At 36.4% G+C, this 23,776-nt stretch overlaps 1 non-coding gene across 1 annotated transcript; it reads right to left on the bottom strand.

Annotated features, from left to right (window-relative positions):
* Positions 1-22,686: 22,686 nt before the first annotated feature.
* On the bottom strand, positions 22,687-22,793 carry LOC141715848 (small nucleolar RNA R71). The gene has a single exon (XR_012572595.1). It is a non-coding gene; the product is annotated as a small nucleolar RNA R71 (small nucleolar RNA).
* Between the last annotated feature and the right edge of the window lie 983 nt (positions 22,794-23,776).

Below are 23,776 nucleotides of genomic sequence, written 5' to 3'. Positions count from 1 at the left end.
TAACTACTTTTATTACAAACCAACATTTAAAATCTCACAACTTTCTTTATTACAAACCATTGTCTAACTCATTTTAAACTAAGTTCAGCTTTTATTTAAACACACATACTATCTATCAACACTCCACCTGCTCGGGCAACTCAAAGCTTTCTTCCTGGATTGGGATCAACACCTTGGGTATAAGAGGATCCCGAGGCTTGACCCGCTTCTTTACCACTCATGTCCTGACGGGTTTCATATTCCTTCTTAACTGAAACAATAAGGTGAATAACAACAAAAAGGGGTGAGCCAAAAATTGCTCAAGAAGTCTACAAAATGTACATAATGTTAAAGCAATATAACTGAATCCGTAACCCAGGTTTATTTGCAAAGATATAACCTCATAAGAATAAAAAGAAGGCCATTACTGGCGAATGCAAACGAACTAAACTGGACTCAAGTTTGCAGCTATACCCTGCTGATCAGCCAGGATACAGTGCAGATCTATATCTCACTATATAGATCCCGTCGGGCACCCAGGCACTACGGCCCATCTCAAGGATCCGGTTATGTCCCGGTCCTTAGGATTAAGTAAACTTAATCCCCAAAAGTAATGTTATCCAGTTCCTGGAGTAGCAACCGGAACAATCGATATACTTTGATATATTCCAATCACCAAAATATATCAATAATTGTGAATAATAATTGGAATATGAATAATAAATTCAAATGAAAAGAATAAATCAAGAAATAAAATGAAATATGAACAAGAAAATTAAAAGAGTGCAATTGTAATAATAATCTGAAGAGAATAGGGTTAAATGGCATTTTGGTCACTCAAGTGACCACTAACTTTCACTTGGGTCATCGAACTCAAAAAAGCTGTAAATGAGGTCACTGAAGAAATAATAATGTTCAACTTAATCATGGCACACGTTAAAAATTTCACGAACGTTAAATCTCGTTGACTATAGACGGTTCTCCGTTAAATATGTACAAGTCGGATGCCACATCAGATAATTGACCCGCCCAATCCTAAAACCACCCAACAAATTAAACCCGACCCAATTAAAACCCACGACCCTTTTAACTTTTATCCCAAAATTAAAACCCTTTATCCCAAAATTAAACCCCCCTCTTTACGATCTAAACCCTAATCACAAGAATGGTTCGAACTCGATCGGGTGTTGAGGTTCGTTTAACTCAACCAGTCGATGATATCGATAGCAATGATACTGATTACCTGTTTGCATCTGATGGAGATAACAATGAAACGGAGAAGGATAACGAAGCTGAATCAAATTTTGAAGATGCAAATCAGACCACCGATAAAGAAGCAACGTAAGTAATGTTATATCTGAACTTTTTACAGTTAATTAGGGCTAAATATTCTTGCTTTGAATATATGATTTTATATGGTCATATTTGCAATTAGGGTTCTTAATTTGTTTATATTTAACAGGAAAAACTTGTACAATGTGACAGTCTATTATGGAGGTTATTTTGTTCATGTTCCGTATTCCTCCTACACAAGTAATGTCAAAAAGGTTTATAAGGAAATCGACTTTGAAAACCTTGGTATTAATGATTTAAAGACCACATTTGGTTCTGTTGTTGGTGAGTATGATTCCCTTTATTTTAGAACTCATGCATTGAAGATTTATGTACTGAATGCTGAAAGTAAGCCAATATTGATTGAATTAAGTAAGGAATGTGCTTATAATATTGTGCTTTATGTGTATCATGTGAGTCCTGCCCCTGAATCTGATGAAGAAATAGATAATTATAAATGTAGTGATGATGAGTATGTAGAAATTAGGAAAGCTTGTAGAGAAGAAAAAAGAAAAATGGATGAATTGGAGAGGGAAGCTAATTTGCATGAAATGTCAGGGATGGAATATGATGATTCTACTGGATCAGATGAGGGTTTTTATCCTAGTAGTGAGGAGAGTGATGAAGAGTTCTGTTTTGCTAACCCTCCCCCAGATAAACAGAAAATGAAGTGTGTAGATGGGGTCTTTAATGTTAACACATCTGCCAACAATATTAAATTTAAAGCTGGGATGGTATTTGGTAGTAAGAGTGATTTTAAGCAAGCTGTGAGGTCCTGTTCAATGGCTAATGGTAGACCCTACAAGTTCCTACATGATGACTTAAAAAGGGTCCAAGTTGGGTGTGCACATGGGTTTCCTTTTAGAATGTGGGTAAGTTATAATAAAGAAAAGGATGTGTGGCACTTAAAGTCAATAACAGATGAGCATAACTGTGTGTGGAATTATAAAAATAAGCTAGTCACTACCAAGTATCTTGTAGATCTGTATGGGGATAAAATTAGGAAAAATCCAAACTGGAAAATTGGAGAGATGCAGGAAGAGTTTAAAAGGGTACTCAAGGTAGATGTGTGTGATTCTAAATGCTCCAGAGTCAGGAAGCAAGCTCTTTGTGGTATTGAGGAGAAAATGAAAGAACATTATGCCAAAATTAGGAAATTTGCAGGTGAGGTTTTGAGGAGTAACAAAGACAACACAGTTAAGATCTCTACTACAAGGTTGCAAGAAGGAGATGCAAACAGATTTAGAAGAATATATGTGTGTTATGCAGCCTTGAAGAATGGATGGAAAAATTCTTGTAGACCAGTTCTAGGCCTTGATGGGTGCTTCTTGAAGACAGTGACTGGTGGCCAATTGCTTTCTGCAGTAGGGAGAGATGCAGAAAATTGTATTTACCCTATAGCAATGGCAGTAGTTGAAAGTGAAAACTATGAGTCATGGAAGTGGTTTCTGGAGCTGTTAATAACTGATCTTGATCTTGAAGATGGACACAGGAAGACACTCATTTCTGACCAACAAAAGGTACTTATTTCCCAACTTGTACAACTTTCAATTAATTTTCATCTTGATCTAAATCATGTATTGTTTATATGTCAGGGGCTGGACAAGGCAATCAGGGAATTGTTACCACAAGTGGAGCATAGATTTTGCACCAGACACCTATCTGCCAACTTGAAGAGCAAACATCCAAGTAATTTGGTCATGAGTGCATTTTTTGAAGCATCAACAGCAACTCACCCCCAGGCCCATAAGAAAGCAATGAAGGCACTTGAGCAAGCCTCTAAAGGTGCTTTTGAGAAGATGAGTGACTTAGAAGCAGGTATGTGGTCCAAGGCTTTCTTTAAGACACACTCATTGACTGATTCCACTGAAAATAATATAAGTGAGTGTTTTAACTCATGGATTTTGAAAGCAAGATATATGCCTATTATTGATATGCTTATAGAGATCCATGACATGCTTATGACAAGAGTTCATCAAAAAAGAGATAGAATGTCAAGACAAGATATTGTTATTGTTCCAAAAGCTAAACAAATTTTAGATGAAGCAATTAAGGAATCATGTGGGCTTATTGTTCTGTGGGATGGTAGGGAGACTTATGTTGTAAAGGGTAGGGGCACATCTTGTTCAGTTAATCTGCAAAGAAGGTCATGTTCTTGTAGAGTCTGGGATTTGTTAGGTATACCCTGTTGTCATGGTGTTACTGCAATTCAAGAGGCTAGAAAGAATCCCATTGATTATGTTCACTCATGTTATTTAAAGGAAACATATATGCAGACTTATTCATACTGTTTGGATGTGATAAGGGGGGAAGATTTTTGGGAAGATGTGGAGGGTGACTTGGTGTTACCTCCACTAATTAAAAAAAAAACTAAAAGGCAGACCCAAAAAGATGAGAAGGAGAGAGGGTTGGGAGGGTGTTGTGTCCAGTGGTAAGAAGGTAAGAGTTAGCTATGAGGGTAGAGTTATGCATTGTGGTCTGTGCAGAGAAGCTGGCCACAAAAGGGGTAAATGTCCAAATAAAGATAAGTTCCCAGAGAATTCAAAGAAGAGGAACAGGGGAAAGAAGACAAAGAATGAACAAACTGCAGAAGATGAAGTTATGGAAGAACTGGAGAGGCAGGGGAGAGAGGAAACAACAGGTGAAAATGATATGATGGATAAGATCTTGAGAGAACAGGAACAAACACAAGGACTCGATGAATTGGAGGCCTCAATCCAGAAATCACAGCCTAAGGAAACTACCAGCAGTTTTATGAAATTTGTAAGTTACATCAGTTTATGTTGATAAATGTTTAACATAAGTTTATATTAATGGTTTGTTTAATACATTTTTTATTTATATTGTAGATGCCAAATCCGGGGTTGAGGAAGCATATGGGACAAATGAGCACCGGCAACACTCCACCTGTTAGCACTCCACCCATGACCACTCCAACTGTGACTAATCCACCAGTTAGCGACAAACCTCCAACAAGTGCAGTGGGACAAGTGAAAAAATCAACTCCAAGAAAGAGAGTAGCAGGACTGCCACACCCAAGAAAAAAGTAGATGAATTACTTATGCCAAAGTTAGAACCATTTGAGTACTTTAAACTCTTGTCATTTGTGACATTGAACTACTATTTATGTAGTATAACTCTATGTACGCACTATGGATTAATCTTCTGGTCTTAATATATAACTTTGGCACTGTGTTTATTTCGAACATCTCAATGTTATACTATCACATAAACATAAACATTTCATTCATAAAAACATAAACAATAACATCCATAACATTACATTCACTAATTCTGACATAAATATTACATCATTAACATTACTTAAAGAACATAACCACAAAACAAACTAAGATAACAAAGCATAGCATCTTCTTCGTTCTGAAATGAGCTTTTTCCTTCACCATTTCTGTTACATCGTCCATCTTTTTTTGCATTTCCATACGCTCTTCATCAATTACTAACATTTTCCTTTCTACGAAACTCAACTCTTGCTTGATTTTAGCCAATTCGACATCTTTCATCTTCAATTTTTCCTTCAATCCATGTATAACTTCTCGGGCTCTGTCAGTGTAGGGTGGATCAGCCCACAAAAAAAAATTGCACTTCTTGCAGGGATCCCTATAGTTCTTGCAGCCAAAAAACCTCCGACCCGGATCTTGAGTACCTTCTTTCCAAGCTTCTTCAAGGGGTGATACAATATCACACTTACATTTAATATTATCATATCCATGATCGACACCGAAGTTGTTTTTATGGATTCTATACGAGTTAAATGAATTATTCACAGATGGGGCTGAGGCTGTGGAGCTTTTGGAAGTGGACATGGTAGAAAGAAGGGTAAAAGGAAGAACCCTAATTGCAAGAAAATAAACTGAAGAAGAAGAGAAGTAGTGATTATGGGTTATGGGTTTTAATTTATGGGTTTTAAATGGTCTGGGCGGGTACAACGGTCATATGACGTGGAAGCCATGTCACTTGCTGATTCAGCTTTCCGTCCAAAACTTAACGACACTAACGGGTAGTGACTTGATTGAAAATTTTTATGAGTACGATCAGTTGACTGACAGCTTTTTGAGTTCGATGACCCAAGTGAAAGTTAGTGGTCACTTGAGTGACCAAAACGCCATTTAACCCGAAGAGAATATCACTATTCTGAAAAATAGAATAGAGGAAAAACTTGCCTTCTGTGCGACTTACTGTAATTAAATCACTTCCGTCTATTCCCTACTTGACCTGCCTTGCTGGCTTAGTTTCTGTTAGCAAAATAGACTGGTTAATTCATTTTGTACTTCGGTTGCACCTTAAATCGACTTCATTTTGTTCCTACTATCTACCCATGCGCTTATAATTTTTGGAGTTAAAATGAATAAGTTATGATTTATTGAAAATTATGTGACTAATTCTCGAAATAATTAATCACATTTTAAATATTTAATAAATAAATATCTAATAAATAATTAATAAATAATTATTTAATAATTTAAAATAATTAATCCCAAATTATTAGGATTAATCACAATTTATTACAAATATTTACGACTCATCGTTATTTATTCGATTAGATCGATTATTTATAAATAAATAATCGATATCATTAACTCGTACGTTAATTATTGAATAAATGAGTCATTATTCAAATCATAATCCAACTCAACAATCAATTACTCGTATAAATACGAATCATTCACCTTTCTCGTATAATTATTGAATTATTACGATTATTATTACAATTTATACGATTCAATCGATTATCGGTATTTAATTATACGATACAACTAATTATTACGACATTCTTCGAATAATTATTGCTCGAATAATAATTCTCATTATCGAATCACTACTCGCAATATTAACTAATTATCGATTTATTAATCATATTATTTAATTATTTTTAATTCGTATTTATTAATTAATTACCTAATTATTAATTAATTACCTAATTATTAATTAATTAGATAACTAATAAATAATTAGATAAATAATTAAATAATTAATTAAATAATTAAATTCAAATTTATAATTTAATAAAATAATTTAGAAAATAATTATAAGTTTTTTTTCCAGAATTTAAACTAATTTTTATTTAATTTTTAGAATTGCTAAAACTAATTTCCTGATTTTTAGAAAATAGAATAAATATTAAAATATCAGAAATACAACACAGAAACAGGGTTAGGGTTTTCATGGATCAATCCCGGGTCGAAACCGGGTTGCAAACCAGGTCGACTCCGGGTTATCGGGTCACGAAGAACATCACCGCGGCTCCGCCGCCGGTGATCGTTCCGGCGAGAAAACACGGCCAAACGCCGTGATTCCAGTCCGATTCTTCCTCGTTCCTGATGCGCAGCAACACAGACGAGGTCCCTCTGCCGTTTCTCCTTCGTCCTCGACGAGCCCGACGCTGGCAGAACCTAGAACAGCGGCGGCGATGCCGCTTTCCGGCGAGACAAAACCCAAAACAACAACAGTCGAAACCGGGGTTAATCAACTCGGTTTTTGACGATCTAATCATCCCCAACAACAATAACATCAAACAACTAACGATTTGTAAAACCCGAATTCAAGAACTAAACTCGAAATTACGAATTATAAAATCAAGAAATCCAACAGCAAAATTGATTACATAATCGAAAACTACGAATCACAGGCTTCAAAACGGATACTTACATGTCCGATTTGGTTAACAGAATCACCTTCAAATCCTTGCTTGAATTTCTGCCCTGTTCTTCACCAGCAAACCCTAATCCCCCTTTTCTTAATTTTCTGTTTATTTTCTGATTTTTTTATAATTAATTAATAATTAATTACTGAAAAATCAGCTATTTATACTATGTAAAATAATACCCCTAAATAAAATTAAGGGGCTAATTACCCTCCTAATAAAAATATTTGGCCCCAATTTTTATAATTTTTTGGTATTAATATTGAATTTTTAAATATTTAATAAATACAAAATAAATGCTTAAAATTCCCAAAAATTGTGAATATTACAAAAATGCAAAGAAAAATATATATGATAATTTCATGATCATATAAAAATAAAAATGTGATTTTTGTGGGGTTTTTTGTACCCGAAGGGGTCCGGAAAAGTCATTTTTCGCGAAAAAGGTCAATTTGTAAAACGTCTAGGGGTTCAGAATAGCGATATGGTATAGGGCATTTTTGGCAAAATAGGGCCAATGATTTTGTTTGAAATACGGGCTTTTAAAATCATTGTTTTGAGCTGTACGGGTTTTGATATAAGATATATAACTTACAATAAAACACTCAATAAATATCCAAAACACGTTTGGATCAAAACAGATAACACGTAACACATAGCAGTTAAGGTTTAATGACTCAACACATTTAATCACATATAAATGACATATTAATACACATATTTTATTATAAATATGATATAATACAACGTAAATTTCCCGGTCGTTACATTCTCCCCCCCTTAATAGGATTCTGTCCTCAGAATCTTCTACGAAAACAAATGAGGGTATTTTTCTAACATTTCACTTTCAAGCTCCCATATTGATTCTTCAACCACTGGGTTTCTCCACAACACTCGCACTAAATATACAGACTTATTTCTCAACACTTTCTCTCGCCGATCTAAAATTCTTACCGGTTGCTCTATAAAAGACAAATCAGGTTGGATATCTATCGGTTCATATTCTATTACATGCCTAGAATCAATATTATATCATTTAAGCATTGACACGTGAAACACATTGTGAATATGTTGCATATGAGGCGGTAAAGCTAATTCGTATGCAAGCTTTCCTACTCTCTTTCAAAATTTCAAATGGTCCGACGTATCGTGGCTTCAATTTACCCTTATTGCCAAATCTGGTCAACCCTTTCCACGGAGATATTTTGAGTAATACGTGTTCTCCTTCCTGATAGTCCATATCTTTCCTGGCTTGATCTGCATATTTACGTTGCCTGTTTTGCGCTGCATCGAGTCGTTTCCGAATAAGTTCAATCTTTTCTTTCGTCTACTGAATTAATTCTGGACCCAAAATTTTACGTTCTCCAACTTCATCCCAGTGCACTGGTGATCTGTATTTTCTCCCATATATTGCTTCATACGATGGCATTCCAATGCTGGTATGATAACTGTTATTATAAGAAAATTCCACTAGGGGTAGATGCTCATCCCAACTGCCTTCAAAATCGATTGCACAAACACGTAGCATGTCTTCAATCGTTTGAATAGTTCTTTCACTTTGCCCGTCGGTTTGCGGATGGTAAGCGGTACTCATGTTTAATTTCGTTCCAAGGCATTCTTGAAATTGTCTCCAAAATCTTGAGTTGAAACGAGGATCTCGATCAGACACGATAGATATTGGAACTCCATGTCGCATCACAATTTCCTTAAGATACATGTGCACTAATTTGTCGAGCGAAAATCTTTCATTAATTGGTAGAAAATGTGCCGATTTTATGAGTCTATCAATAATTACCCATATCGCATCATGATTTGCCTTAGTCCTTGGCAGTCCTACTACAAAATCCATCACTAGATGTTCCCATTTCCATTCTGGAATGTCTAACGGTTGTAATAACCCGCTCGGACGTTGATGTTCCGCTTTAACTCACTGGCATGTGTAGCATTTACTCACCCATTCTGCTATTTCGTTCTTCATATTCGGCCACCAAAAGTTTTCCTTCAGATCACGATACATTTTTGTGCTTCCTGGATGAATGGAATACTTTGAATTGTGCGCATCTCGCATGATTTCTTCTTTTAATTCTGCCACGTTAGGGATCCAGATTCTCGATGCAAAGCAGTAAAATTCCTTCATTATCTTTCTGAGTTGTGATCTCTTCTCCCGTTAAGTCGTCATCTTGACTCATCACTTCATCTTGACAACGGCGAATCTTTTCTAGCATCTCCGGTCGGAACGTCATAGCGTAGATAGTTCCTGCAGATTCATTGGGAATGTGAATCTCAATTTCTAATTTATCGAATTCCTTGGCCAATTCTTCACATGATGTCAAACAATTCAATCTTTCTTTTCTGCTCAATGCATCCGCTACAACATTTGCTTTTCCTGGATGATAACTGATTGTAACATCGTAATCTTTAATCAATTCCAGCCATCGACGTTGTCGCATGTTCAGTTCCTTTTGCGTAAAGATATACTTCAGACTTTTATGATCTGTGTAGATTTCGCATTTTTTACCATAGAGATAATGTCTCCAAAGCTTTAATTCAAATACGATCGCTGCCAATTCCAGATCATGCGTAGGATATTTCTGCTCATGGGGTTTAAGTTGTCTCGAAGCATATGTGATGACGTTACCGTGTTGCATCAATACACATCCTAGCCCACGATACGAAGCGTCACTGTAAATGACGAAATTTCCTTGCTCGTCTGGCAATACCAATACTGGTGCGGTCACCAACCGATTCTTCAACTCTTGAAAACTTTCTTCACATTTATCATTCCATTCAAACTTTTCACTTTTTCGGGTTAACTTGGTTAGCGGCGTTGCTATTTTCGCAAAATCTTTGACAAACCTTCGATAATATCCTGCCAATCCCAAGAAACTTTGAACTTCTGTCGGCGTCTTTCGTCTTTCCCAATTCAACACAACTTCAATCTTCGCTGGATCAACTTGGATGCCTTCTCTACTGATGATATGCCCTAGAAATTATACTTTCCTTAACCAGAATTCACATTTTGAGAATTTTGCATATAGTTGCTCTTTCCTCAGAATTTCTAAAGCTATTCTTAAGTGTTCCGCGTGCTCTCCTTCCGTCTTGGAGGAAATCAAGATGTTATCAATGAAAACAATCACGAATTTATCCAAATATTTCTTGAATACCCTGTTCATTAAATCCATGAATGCTGTTGGCGCGTTTGTTAAACCGAATGCCATTACTAAAAACTCGTAATGCCCATATCTCGTACGAAACGCAGTCTTTGGAATATCTTCAGCTTTAATCTTCAATTGATGATAGCCTGATCGCAAATCTATCTTCGAAAACCATGCTGCTCCTTTTAGCTGATCGAACAAATCGTCGATTCTCGTTAAAGGATACTTGTTCTTAATAGTGAGTTTATTCAACTCCCGATAGTCAATGCACAATCGCATGCTGCCGTCCTTCTTCTTCAAAAATAACACTGCTGCACCCCATGGGGATACACTAGGTCGTATAATACCTCGGTCTAGAAGATCTTGCAGTTGCGTTGACAATTCCTTCATTTTGACGGGAGTCATTCGATATGGAGTTTTCGAAACTGGTTCTGTACCTGGTGCTAGATCAATCGTGAACTCGATTTCTCCATCTGGCGGTAACCCTGGAAGCTCGTCTGGAAAGACGTCCGAAAATTCACATACAACTGGAATGTCTTCTATTCGAGGACTTCCTTTTTCAGTATCTAACACGTAAGCTATGTACGCCTCACATCCTTGTTGAAGCAATCGTTTGGTCTACACTACAGTGAGAAATTTATTCTGCTATTTTTCGCCCTTGAATATTACCGTTGCATTTTCCGCAGTTCGCAATTCAACTTTCTTATTTGCGCAATCTATCTGAGCTTTATGACATGCTAACCAGTCCATTCCCAAAATGATATTGAATTCTCCTAGCTTAAAAGGAATTAAATCTACAGAAAATTGATGTCCGGCTACTTCTACATCACACGCAGGACATACTCGATCTACTGGAACTTGGTCGTCATTCGCTAATTTTATAATTAACGTCTCGCCCAACCATTCAATTTCGCAATGTAACTTATCAAGAAATTTTTCAGAGATAAATGAACGGGTAGCTCCAGAATCAATTAATACTTTTGAATCTACTGAGTTCACCAAAAGCGTACCTGCAATCACACTTGGACTCTGCACTGCTTCTTTCATGGTCATGTTAAAAGTCCTTGCTCTGGGTTGATTTGGCGGTGGTGGCGGAGGTAATGCCAATACTTTCGGAATACTGGCTACCATTGCTCGTCCTTTACAATTCCTAGCGATATGCCCTTTCTTTCCGCATTGATAACAAGTGATTTCTGCTGTTTTTCCTGTTGGACATTTGTTAGAGTAGTGCCCTTTCTGCTTGCATTTGAAACATGTCACATCTGCTTTAATACATATGCCGGTATGCTTGCGTTCCATAAATTTTGTAATATGGCACTGGAACCTTAACAATTCCCTGCTGGTTGGAGACTTGGAAATGATTACCTGCTTTTTGTGTACCCTGTCCTATCCTTTTAAAATTCAGATTTGCCCGGGCTTGAAATCCCGGCATCCTGCTGGAATGGTCTTGGAAACTTCCCTGTCCTCTGTCTCGTTGAGATCTTTCACTTTCCCCTTCGATGATCAAAGCTTTCTGGACTACAGCGGTATATGTTATTAATTCAAAAACTGCAACTTATCCGCGTATCCATGGTCGTAATCCCTCTTGAAATCTCTGCACTCGTTTCTCTTCAGTGTCCACCAGTTCCGGAACAAACCTAGCCAATTCATTGAATTTGGCTTCATATTCTGTTACAGATATACTTCCCTGCTTCAGCTCTAAAAACTTTATCTGCATCTGATTCCTTACGTAGCTAGGAAAATGCTTCTCTAAAAATAACTCTTTAAACCTATCCCAAGCGATAACATCTTCACCCTCTAAAGCCTTTTTAGATTCCCGCCAATAATTTGCCTCTCCCTTCAACAAGTAACTGGCAAAATCAGTTTTCTGGTCCTCACCTAACTTCACCTAGTACAAAAGCTTTCTCTATTTCTTTTAACCAGGTGGTAGCTTTAATAGGATCAGTAGATCCATCAAATTCTGGAGGTTTAACTGACTGAAACTGCTTAAAAGTAACAATAGGTTGAGGCTCAGGATGAGGTGGTTGTTGTAACATTTATTGTTGTATATGTTGTTACTGATGCTGCATCTGCTGCTGCATCATTACCATCTGTTGTTGTATCAGATGGAACATTTGGTTCATGGTCTCATTAGTCTGGCCTTCAGAATTGTTGTTAGAGGTCTCAACCCTAGTCTTTCTTTCTGGTGCCATCTTCTTCTGATAATAAAACAGGTGATATTTATTTAACAGTTTAATAAACAATTGACAATATGTAAGAAAACAATTGATCCGGTATTAATAACATGATTTATATAAAGAAAACAGTTGCTGAATATAAAAACTAGAAATGTAAGCAGTTAAATAACATGGTTGTTTTGTTCATTCATTTTTTTTAAAAGGAATTATAGTATGGAAGACTGTAAAGCAATAAAGTGAAAGTAAATGCTGTAAAACTGTAAAGACTGAAATTTAAATAAAAGAAATTTGAAAAGTTCAGTTTATATATATATGACACCAGCCTCAGGTGTAAATGCTTGATACAAAAAGTCTCGCTCCGCTGGAAGTCATAGGGGCTACAATTCATACTACTACAGGTCAAAATCCTACTACAGGTTAAACTACCAGTACACACATACACACTACTCACTAGATTATACTATGCTGCCTCTATATACATCTATACTCTGAAGTCACTGTCTCAATTATCCCTGACTCAGAATCCCTGGTGGCACGTGACTCAACTCCTCCTGCAATGCCTCTAGCACTGCCTCGGTAAGTCCCATCGCTCTACGATATGCTACCTTTGCACTAATATCCTGCTGTCTCAGATCAGTAAGCTGCTGAGAACTAACTCGGTGAATCTGGCGTAACCTCTCTCCTCAACATGTAATCTGGTCGTAATGCTCGGACGGGACCATCCACCTGCGTCTCAAACAATCCAAGGATCTCTCTGCACTGGTTCTGCCATCGAACCCTCTCCTCTCTCTCTGCCTGAAAACGCTGATAAGTAACTGTATGATGCTCACGAAGATCCGTGCTAGAACCTCGAGAAGGTAACGGCCCATCGACTACTATCTCATCCATAAACTCCTGTTGTGGAAACTGATATACCCCGGGAACAGGGGCATAAATAGCTAAAGGGGCAGGAAATAAGACTGGCTGCTCCATAGGTGCATACACTGGTGGCTCTGCCTCTAGCTCCATCTGTGGAATATCTGGAATCTCAGGCTGCGGTACTGGAATCTGCGGCTCTAAGTCCTCCCACTGTGGAAGATCAATCATATCAGGAACATCAAATATCGGAAACTCCAAAGGTGGAAAGTCAGGCATCTCTGGCTTAAAATAAGGAAAATAATCAACAAAGTCTGGTACCTCTAGTGGAGGTGGTATCTCTGGTGCCGGTCCGGGTGGCAATGATGGAGGTGGTGGCAATGGAGGAAAAATCTGCACTAATGCTGGGGCTAGTACTGGGTCTGACTCAGTCCGCTCTGACGAAGAAGCCATCTAATAATATACCAAAGAAAAAAAAGGTCACTAAATAATTCTAAGATTTATACTTCCTTATTCTAATTTGACCTAAATCCTAACACTATTCTTCCTAATCTGACTATCCCTATCTTATATGATCTATCTATCCTATCTTAATCATAATGTTCTTGTTTTCAGGGACCAACCTATAGCTCTGATGCCAAACCGTAACACCCTCCAGACCCGGGGTATAAGTCTGGGGGTTACGAGCTAATCACCAAACCTGTACAAGCATATTAATAAATATTAAAGAAATGAAACCAAACCCCTTTAACACTAACCAGGACCTTTTTAAGTTGAAGTATGAGAACAAGAACCACTAACTACTTTTATTACAAACCAACATTTAAAATCTCACAACTTTCTTTATTACAAACCATTGTCTAACTCATTTTAAACTAAGTTCAGCTTTTATTCAAACACACATACTATCTATCAACACTCCACCTGCTCGGGCAACTCAAAGCTTTCTTCCTGGATTGGGATCAACACCTTGGGTATAAGAGGATCCCGAGACTTGACCAGCTTCTTTACCACTCATGTCCTGACGGGTTTCATATTCCTTCTTAACTGAAACAATAAGGTGAATAACAACAAAAAGGGGTGAGCCAAAAATTGCTCAACAAGTCTACAAAATATACACAATATTAAAGCAATATAACTGAATCCGTAACCCAGGTTTATATGCAAAGATATAACCTCATAAAAATAAAAAGAAGGCCATTACTGGCGAATGCAAACGAACTAAACTGGACTCAAGTTCGCAACTACACCCTGCTGATCAGCCAGGATACAGTGCAGATCTATATCTCACTATATAGATCCCGTCGGGCACCCATACACTACGGCCCATCTCAAGGATCCGGTTATGTCCCGGTCCTTAGGATTAAGTAAACTTAATCCCCAAAAGTAATATTATCCAGTTCCTGGAATAGCAACCGGAATAATCGGTATACTTTGATATATTCCAATCACCAGAATATATCAATAATTGTGAATAATAATTGGAATATGAATAATGAATTCAAATGAAAAGAATAAATCAAGAAATAAAATGAAATATGAACAAGAGAATTAAAAGAGTGCAATTGTAATAATAATCTGAAGAGAATATCACTATTCTGAAAAATAGAATAGCGGAGAAACTTGCCTTCTGTGCGACTTACTACAATTAAATCACTTCCGTATATTCCCCACTTGACCTGCCTTGCTGGCTTAGTTTCTGTTAGCAAAATAGACTGGTTAATTCATTTTGTACTTCGGTTGCACCTTAAATCGACTTCATTTTGTTCCTACTATCTACCCATACGCTTATAACCGACTCGAATATTACATATAAGCAAGTAAGACTCAATTAATCACATAATACACATAAGCACATAAGCACATAATCGTTTTTATAGTTACAATAATTTTTAGAATCGAAATCGACTCGCTGATTGCTTCATTGATCACCTTTTGCTTCAGTTCCCATTTTTTCGGAATTTTTCGAACTCGTCTCGGCACGCATTTCGACTGATAATCAAGCAATCAATAAAGTCAACTAATTTCTAGAAGAAATTAGGTCTTCATATTATTTTTAGTGAAAAGAATTCATTTTTCTGAGTCAACATGCTTTCGTTTCGCTCCAATCCGTCTAACGGTTGAATTATTATCAAATAAACACTGATAACTCAATTTATTATTCAATATAAATAATTATTGCAAATTTTTAAATCCAAAAATAATTTTAAAATAATTATTTAAGAAAAATCAAAGTCAAAAATAATTTTTTTATAATTTTTGGAGTTAAAATGAATAAGTTATGATTTATTGAAAATTATGTGACTAATTATCGAAATAATTAATCACTTTTTAAATATATAATAAATAAATATGTAATAAATAATTATTTAATAATTTAAAATAATTAATCCCAAATTATTAGGATTAATCACAATTTATTACAAATATTTACAACTCATCATTATTTATTCGATTAGATCGATTATTTATAAATAAATAATCGATATCATTAACTAGTACGTTAATTATTGAATAAATGAGTCATTATTCAAATCATAATCCAACTCAACAATCAATTACTTGTATAAATATGAATCATTCACCTTTCTCGTATAATTATTGAATTATTACGATTATTATTACAATTTATACGATTCAATCGATTATCGGTATTTAATTATACGATACAACTAATTATTACGACATTCTTCGAATAATTATTGCTCGAATAATAATTCTCATTATCGAATCACTACTCGCAATATTAACTAATTATCGATTTATTAATCATATTATTTAATTATTTTTAATTCGTATTTATTAATTAATTACCTAATTATTAATTAATTACCTAATTATTAATTAATTAGATAACTAATAAATAATTAGATAAATAATTAAATAAATAATTAAATAATTAAATTCAAATTTATAATTTCATAAAATAATTATAAGATTTTTTTTCCAGAATTTAAACTAATTTTTATTTTATTTTTAGAATTTCTAAAACTAATTTCCTGATTTTTAGAAAATAGAATAAATATTAAAATATCAGAAACACAACACAGAAACAGGGTTAGGGTTTTCATGGATCAATCCCGGGTCGAAACCGGGTTGCAAACCGGGTCGACTCCGGGTTATCGGGTCACGAAGAACATCACCGCGGCTCCGCCGCCTGGTGATCGTTCCGGCGAGAAAACACGGCCAAACGCCGTGATTCCAGTCCGATTCTTCCTCGTTCCTGATGCACAGCAACACAGACGATGTCCCTCTGCTGTTTCCCCTTCGTCCTCGACGAGCCCGACGCCGACAGAACCTAGAACAGCGGCGGCGATGCCGCTTTCCGGCGAGACAAAACCCGAAGCAACAACAGTCGAAACCGGGGTTAATCAACTCGGTTTTTGACGATCTAATCATCCCCAACAACAATAACATCAAACAACTAACGATTTGTAAAACCCGAATTCAAGAACTAAACTCGAAATTACGAATTAAAAATCAAGAAATCCAACAGCAAAATTGATTACATAATCGAAAACTACGAATCACAGGCTTCAAAACGGATACTTACATGTCCGATTTGGTTAACAGAATCACCTTCAAATCCTTGCTTGAATTTCTGCCCTGTTCTTCACCAACAAACCCTAATCCCCCTTTTCTTAATTTTCTGTTTATTTTCTGATTTTTTATAATTAATTAATAATTAATTACTGAAAAATCAGCTATTTATACTATGTAAAATAATACCCCTAAATAAAATTAAGGGGCTAATTACACTCCTAATAAAAATATTTGGCCCCAATTTTTATAATTTTTGGGTATTAATATTGAATTTTTAAATATTTAATAAATAAAAATAAATGCTAAAAATTCCCAAAAATTGTGAATATTACAAAAATGCAAAGAAAAATGATATATGATAATTTCATGATTATATAAAATAAAAATGTGATTTTTGTGGGGTTTTGGTACCCGAAGGGGTCCGGAAAAGTCATTTTTCGCGAAAAAGGTCAATTTGTAAAACGTCTAGGGGTTCAGAATAGCGATATGGTATAGGGCATTTTTTGGCAAAATAGGGCCAGTGATTTTGTTTGAAAATACGGGCTTTTAAAATCATTGTTTTGAGTTGTACGGGTTTTGATATAAGATATATAACTTACAATAAAACACTCAATAAATATCCAAAACAGGTTTGGATCAAAACAGATAACACGTAACACATAGCAGTTAAGGTTTAATGACTCAACACATTTAATCACATATAAATGATATATTAATACACATATTTTATTATAAATATGATATAATACAACGTAAATTTCCCGGTCGTTACATTTATAGTATATATTTAAGAAAGAATTAGAGCAGATATTTAATATATTTTTTTATTTATACATCTCTCTCGGGAGATTCACGTAACCTCCATCGTCATCTTCAACTTTTCCTGCACTATTAGTTCCTATATACTTATTACTAATTTACTCTGCTAGAGATCAATCATACCTATATTTTTAGTTGTCCACTATCAGAGTTATTGTTCGTAATCATTTTTCATATTTCAAATTGTTTCAAACATATTTTTTCAGGAAACAATAACATCCAACATACATAACATACTCAACATACATGACATATATACATACTTCTGATTAACATATACTGATTAAGAAGGTACAAAATCGTACCAACGAACGCACACCATTATTTCTCATTGGATTAGTATTGTAAGGACAATTTTTTGACGATTGTCTCGGGTATTGTGTTAATTTCTTCTTTAAATTCATTGTTGATTTTTATGCAATTATTCATAAATATGGACCATAATAGGAATCACGTTAGGTCCCCTCAGTAAAGGGAGGTTTAAGACTTGCTAGTCTAAATGTAGGGACATTGACCGATTTTTTTTTAAGAATTGGACGATGTATTACGAAAAAGAAAAGTGGATGTGGCTTGTATTCAAGAAACTAAGTGGAAGAAGGAACACACTAAAGTGGCAAATGGATTTAAATTGTGGTATTCAGGGTTAACTAATTCTCGCAATGGTGTGGGTATCTTGTTGTCTACAGATTTAAAGGACCGGGTGATAGAGGTAAAATAATGTGGTGATAGAAACATGTATATTAAATTAGTCGTTGGGACAGTTGTTGGCACTGTGATATATGTATATGCTTCTCAAGTTGGGCTGGGGGATATTGAATCCATTTTTTTTGAATTGTTTGGAGGATTTGGTTTAAAGTATTCCTGCTGACCAGTTTTTATTTGTTGGGGGTGACTTTAATGGTCATATTGGGTCACGAGTGGATGGTTATCAGGGTTTTCATGGCAGTTTTGGGTATGGTGTTAGAAATGAGAATGAATTCACTTGTGGTATTTTCAAGAGCTCATGAGTTACTGATTGTGAATTCCTACTTTTGAAAGCGTGATGATAATATGATTACTTTTAGAAAGGGGGTCACGCCACTCAAATTGATTATCTTCTTATTCGTCATAGGGATCTCAGATTCTGTAAGGACTATTAAGTTTTTCCAAAAGAAGCATGTGCTTCACAACATCCTCTTTTTGCCATGGATTTGTCTATAAGTAGTCATTTGCTAGCCGGGACGAGGGTTGTTACACTGCGAATCCTTTGGCGGAACTTGAAAGGGTTGAAAGCAGAATAATTTAAGGAGTTGCTTCAAAGTTTCTTCAAACAAGGGGCGATGCACAACAAATATGGATTATAATGGCTAATTCTATTAGAAGTGTAGCAAGGAGAACGTTGGGATTGTCATCATGTAAAGTAAATGCTCACAAAGAGTCTTGGTGGTGGAATGAGAAGGTACAAGCGAAAGTGCAATTAAAGAAGAAATGTTTTATAGAGCTAATGTCATGTCTAGAGGGGTATATAGAATCAGAAAGAAAGATATGTTTAAAGCAGCAAAAAGCTACAAAGGCATTTGCAGCAGCTAAAGATCAAGCGTATAAGGATATGTATAGACGTCTCAACTCCAAGGAAGGTGTCAATGATATTTTAAACTTACGAAAACACCTAATATGAGACGACAAGATTTTACTTCGGTCTGCTATATTAGGAATAAAGGTGATCATATTTTATTACATGAAGAGGATATTAAAGCAATATGGCATAGATATTTTTATGAGTTATTTAATGCAGCTAGAGGGCGGGACATTAGTTTTGGACCAAGTAGACATTCACTTTCTGGAGCCTGAACTTGGTCTGAGTTCTGATTTACTGGAGAAGAAGTGCAAGCAGCATTATGTATGCTGGTTAGGGGAAAGGAAGTTGGTCTTGATGAGATTCCGATTGAGGTGTGACATTGTTTGGAAGAACCTGGTATTCAATGGTTGATAGATCTATTTCATGTTATACTTCGGACTACTAAAATGCCGAATGAGTGGCAGTCGACTGTGGTGGTACCTCTCTATAAACATAAGGGCGATGTTCATAGTTGTAGTAATTACCATGGTATTAAGTTACTTAGCCATACAATGAAACTCTGGGAAATGGTTATTGAGTTCAGACTTAAAAGGGTCACTAACATTTTAGTAAATCAATTTGGTTTCATGCCCGATAGGTCAACGACTGAGGCAATTCATCTCATTCGTGGACCCATGGGAAAATATCAAGAACGTCGTAAAGATCTTCACATGGTGTTTATAGTTCTCGTAAAGGCATGAAAAAGAAAAAAAATGGAGTTAAAAATGGAATTTGTTGCTAGTTGTGGCTAGGCGTCAAATGGCTAGTAGCCGGCTCGCATGTTGTGCGAGTAGTCTAGGGTTGAGCAAGATGGAGCGAAACGCACTTGCTCAGAAATTTAAAAAAAAATAATAAAAAAAATAAATAAATATAATAATTTTTGTGATGTTTATGCATAATTGATCATGAGCGGGCTCTTTGGTATTCGAGTTATTAAGTTCTTAGGGGACTTTGTGCCTAGTGACCTAAGGCTTTTAGAGTCTGGGATCCGCTAACCTAACGCTCGTTACATGGATACCATTGTATAAGTCTTTTGTGGACCTCACTCATTGCACGATCAAATAAGCATTTGTGTTGTGAATAAAAAGCATGATTCCGTAATAAGCTCCAGAATTCTTGTAGTGTTGTATGTCACTTTGTGCCTAGAATTTTTATTCTTTGTATAATCATGTGATTGCCTTGAGGATAGTCGAGTCATAATAATTGGTCTAGTTCCGAAGCATATCTGTTAAGCATCTGCACACACCACGTTTCTGGCTGTATGTTCGTTTGCATGAGTTTATTGATCTTTAGTCGTCTAACTGCATTTGTTGAGATGTTGCAATTTAGTTGGTTCGTTCGTAGTAAGGGGGATCGCTGCATTTTCATATAGATTGCATTCATGCATGTTTTTATTTGTTTTTGAGTCTGTGACGCTTGAGGACAAGCATCGATTTAAGTTTGGGGGGTGTGATAAGTGGCATTTTATACCACTTAGAACATCTTAAAATGGATTAAATTGGTGCATTGAAATCAAGTATTTTAGTGTATTTGATGCGTTTTTCTAGTGTTTATGCATTTCAGGGTATTAGTTGTATTTCGGAGGAGTAATCATCAAGAATAAGCCTTGGCATGTGTTCATCATTGAGAGAGGGAAGAATTGGGCAGATTACGGCGAAAAACGGAGCAAACTCAGGAATTTTCCAGAAGGGTCCTGAGCGCCCGCTCAGCAATGCTGAGCGGCCGCGCAGGAAGCTGAGCGCCCGCTCAGCTATGCTGAGCGGCCGCGCAGGGTCGGAAAAAAAAGATAATTTATTTTAGGACTTCTATTTCTGTTTGACTTCCACTTCTATGTAATCTGAGTTTTATGGGACTATTATATAAGTAGATTTGGAGACGTTTTTAAGAGAGAGGATCGTGGTATTACACAAGGAGTGAATGAGATAAGGAAGAAGACCGTTTTAGTACACAGCAACGAAGAGGAAGCATATTTTCTTGTGATTCTTGTTTCGTTGTAACGTTGGATGCTAGTCTTCTTACCTTGAACCTATTTACTCTTGTGACGTACTCTGATTTAATATAATTAGTCTAGTTATTATTTTCTTGTGTTTGTTTATCATGATTTCATATGAACCCATGATGATGATAAGTGCTATTATGGGCTAATCGTGATCATGGGGTTGTAACGGATTTACTATGGAATTCTTTAGTTAATTGTTTAATACTTTAGTGTGTGATGATTGTATGATATCTAGTATTGGTTGTGCATATTCTTCTTATGTGCGTCGCGAACATATAAGATAGGGTGTTAATCTCTTGTGAAGCGACGGTGGATCTTGAGATTTAGAACTTGCCATGCTAGCATAGGTTCATGTACGTTGTGCATGATTAGTGGGTAACTCTAACAGTTTTATTTGCCCTATCTAATCAAAAGGAGTAACTTGTGCTTAAATCGTTGTGTTGTCAATTTCTGTAGACATATAGGAACTCAACATAATTGATGACTATTCAACTTCTATCTTAATTGTGGATGTTTGGTAGAATGGTATTAGTACAATGAAAGTTGGCTTCTATCAGTTTCGTGTTATTCGATTAATATCATCACTGTCACATGCTAAAGGAAATAACAATGACTATTGAAGGAAGTAGTAATGAAGTTGTGATCTCATGAGTGTTTTATTATTGATAATTTGAAGTGTTAATTAAGTGATTAATTAAGTAGTTAATTGTAGTTAATATTTAGTCAACAATTCTAAGTGTTAGTGTCTTAACATTGAGAAGTAATCATACATTGGTGAGTGAGTTTAATTAGACAATAAATTAGTCTAAGTCTCTGTGGGAACGAACTAGAAAGTATTCTATATTACTTGCGAACGCGTATACTTGCGTGAATATTAGCGTGTATTTTCGCCCTAACAAGTTTTTGGCGCCGCTGCCAGGGACTCGGCGTATTTGTTTAGTTTATGTACTTACCATCATTGGTCATTAGGACTCAGTGATTAGGACGTAGTAGGTTACTTATTATCTCCGGTTGTGTTTCAGGTACTTTAGCGAGCGTTTATGCAAACTCGTTCTCGTACTCGCAAGAGGACTTTAGATACAGCTGAGGAGACAGACAAAGTTCTTGATATTCCGGAGAAGTTAAATTTTAAAGATTCGGATTCAGGAACTGAGCAGAAAGAACCAGTAAATATGGGTGATCGTATTATTCAAGCTGATCCAGCTCTCATGGACTTTTCTCGGCCAAAAATTGATGACATTCAGGCAAGCATTCTTCATCCGGCCATTCAAGCTAACACCTTTAAAATCAAGCCGGGCACTATTCAGATGGTGCAGAATTCTGTTTCTTTTGGAGGAGCGGCGACTGAAGACCCCAACATGCACATAAGGAATTTTGTCGAGATCTGCAGCACTTTTAAGTATAATGGCGTGACTGATGAGGCTATCAAGCTGAGGCTTTTCCCATTCTCACTAAGGGACAAAGCTAATGATTGGTTACATTCTGAACCAGCTGGGTCCATCACTACGTGGCAAGATCTTGCGCAAAAGTTTTTGGTGAAGTTTTATCCAATGGCAAAGACTGCTGCTATGAGGAGTGCTCTTACTCAGTTTGCGCAGCAACCTACAGAATCTATGTGCGAAGCTTGGGAATGCTACAAGGAAATGTTGAGAAAGTGTCCACATCATGGAATGCCTGATTGGATGGTGATCACGGGTTTCTATAATGGTCTGGGGGCCCAATCTCGGCCCATGCTCGATGCAGCAGCTGGAGGCGCTTTATGGGCTAAAAGCTATACTGAGGCTTATAATCTTATCGAGACTATGGCTGCAAATGAGCATTAAAACCCAACTCAGAGGATGATGCCTGGTAAGGTAGCAGGTATTCTGGAAGTTGATGCAGCCACCGCTATTGCAGCACAGCTTCAAGCGCTGTCAATGAAGGTTGATTCTCTGGCTACATATGGAGTTAATCAAATAGCTATGGTTTGTGAGCTTTGTGCAGGTTCTCATGCTACGGATCAGTGTTCTCTTGTCAACGAATCTGTTCAGTATATGAATAATTATTAGCGACAACAGCAGCCTGTGCCAGCGACCTATCATCCTAATAACAGAAATCATCCAAATTTCAGTTGGGGGAATAATCAGAATGCTATTCAGCCACCATATCAGCAAGGAGTGAGTAAACAGTTTAACCCACCTGGATTCCAGCAACCACAACAGTATGCTCAAAGGCAATCATATCCTCAACAGGGAAGTGCAGCTGCACCTACTAGTGCTGATTTTGAGGAACTTAAGCTGTTATGCAAGAGTCAGGCGGTTTCTATCAAGACCTTGGAAAATCAAATCGGTCAATTAGCCAATGCAGTGCTCAATCGTCAACCTGGCACTCTTCCCAGTGACACGGAAGTACCAGGCAGGAAGGAAGCTAAAGAGCAAGTCAAGGCTATTACCTTAAGGTCTGGAAAAGTTGCTGATGCTGAAAAGGCAAAAGAAGGAGAAGCTGAAATTAGAGATGAAGAAGCTAAGCAAAAGGAGAAAGCGGCGGAACCAAGGAAGACTACTGTTGAACACACTCTGCCTGAGGGTAATACAGGGGAGAAACAACTCTATCCTCCACCACCTTTTCCTAAGAGATTGCAGCAACAAAAGCTGGATAGACAGTTCGGTAAGTTTT

Source organism: Apium graveolens, chromosome 3 (assembly GCF_009905375.1).
Source record: "Apium graveolens cultivar Ventura chromosome 3, ASM990537v1, whole genome shotgun sequence".
Taxonomy (NCBI): domain Eukaryota; kingdom Viridiplantae; phylum Streptophyta; class Magnoliopsida; order Apiales; family Apiaceae; genus Apium; species Apium graveolens.
This window is presented reverse-complemented; position numbering and strand designations above follow the sequence as displayed.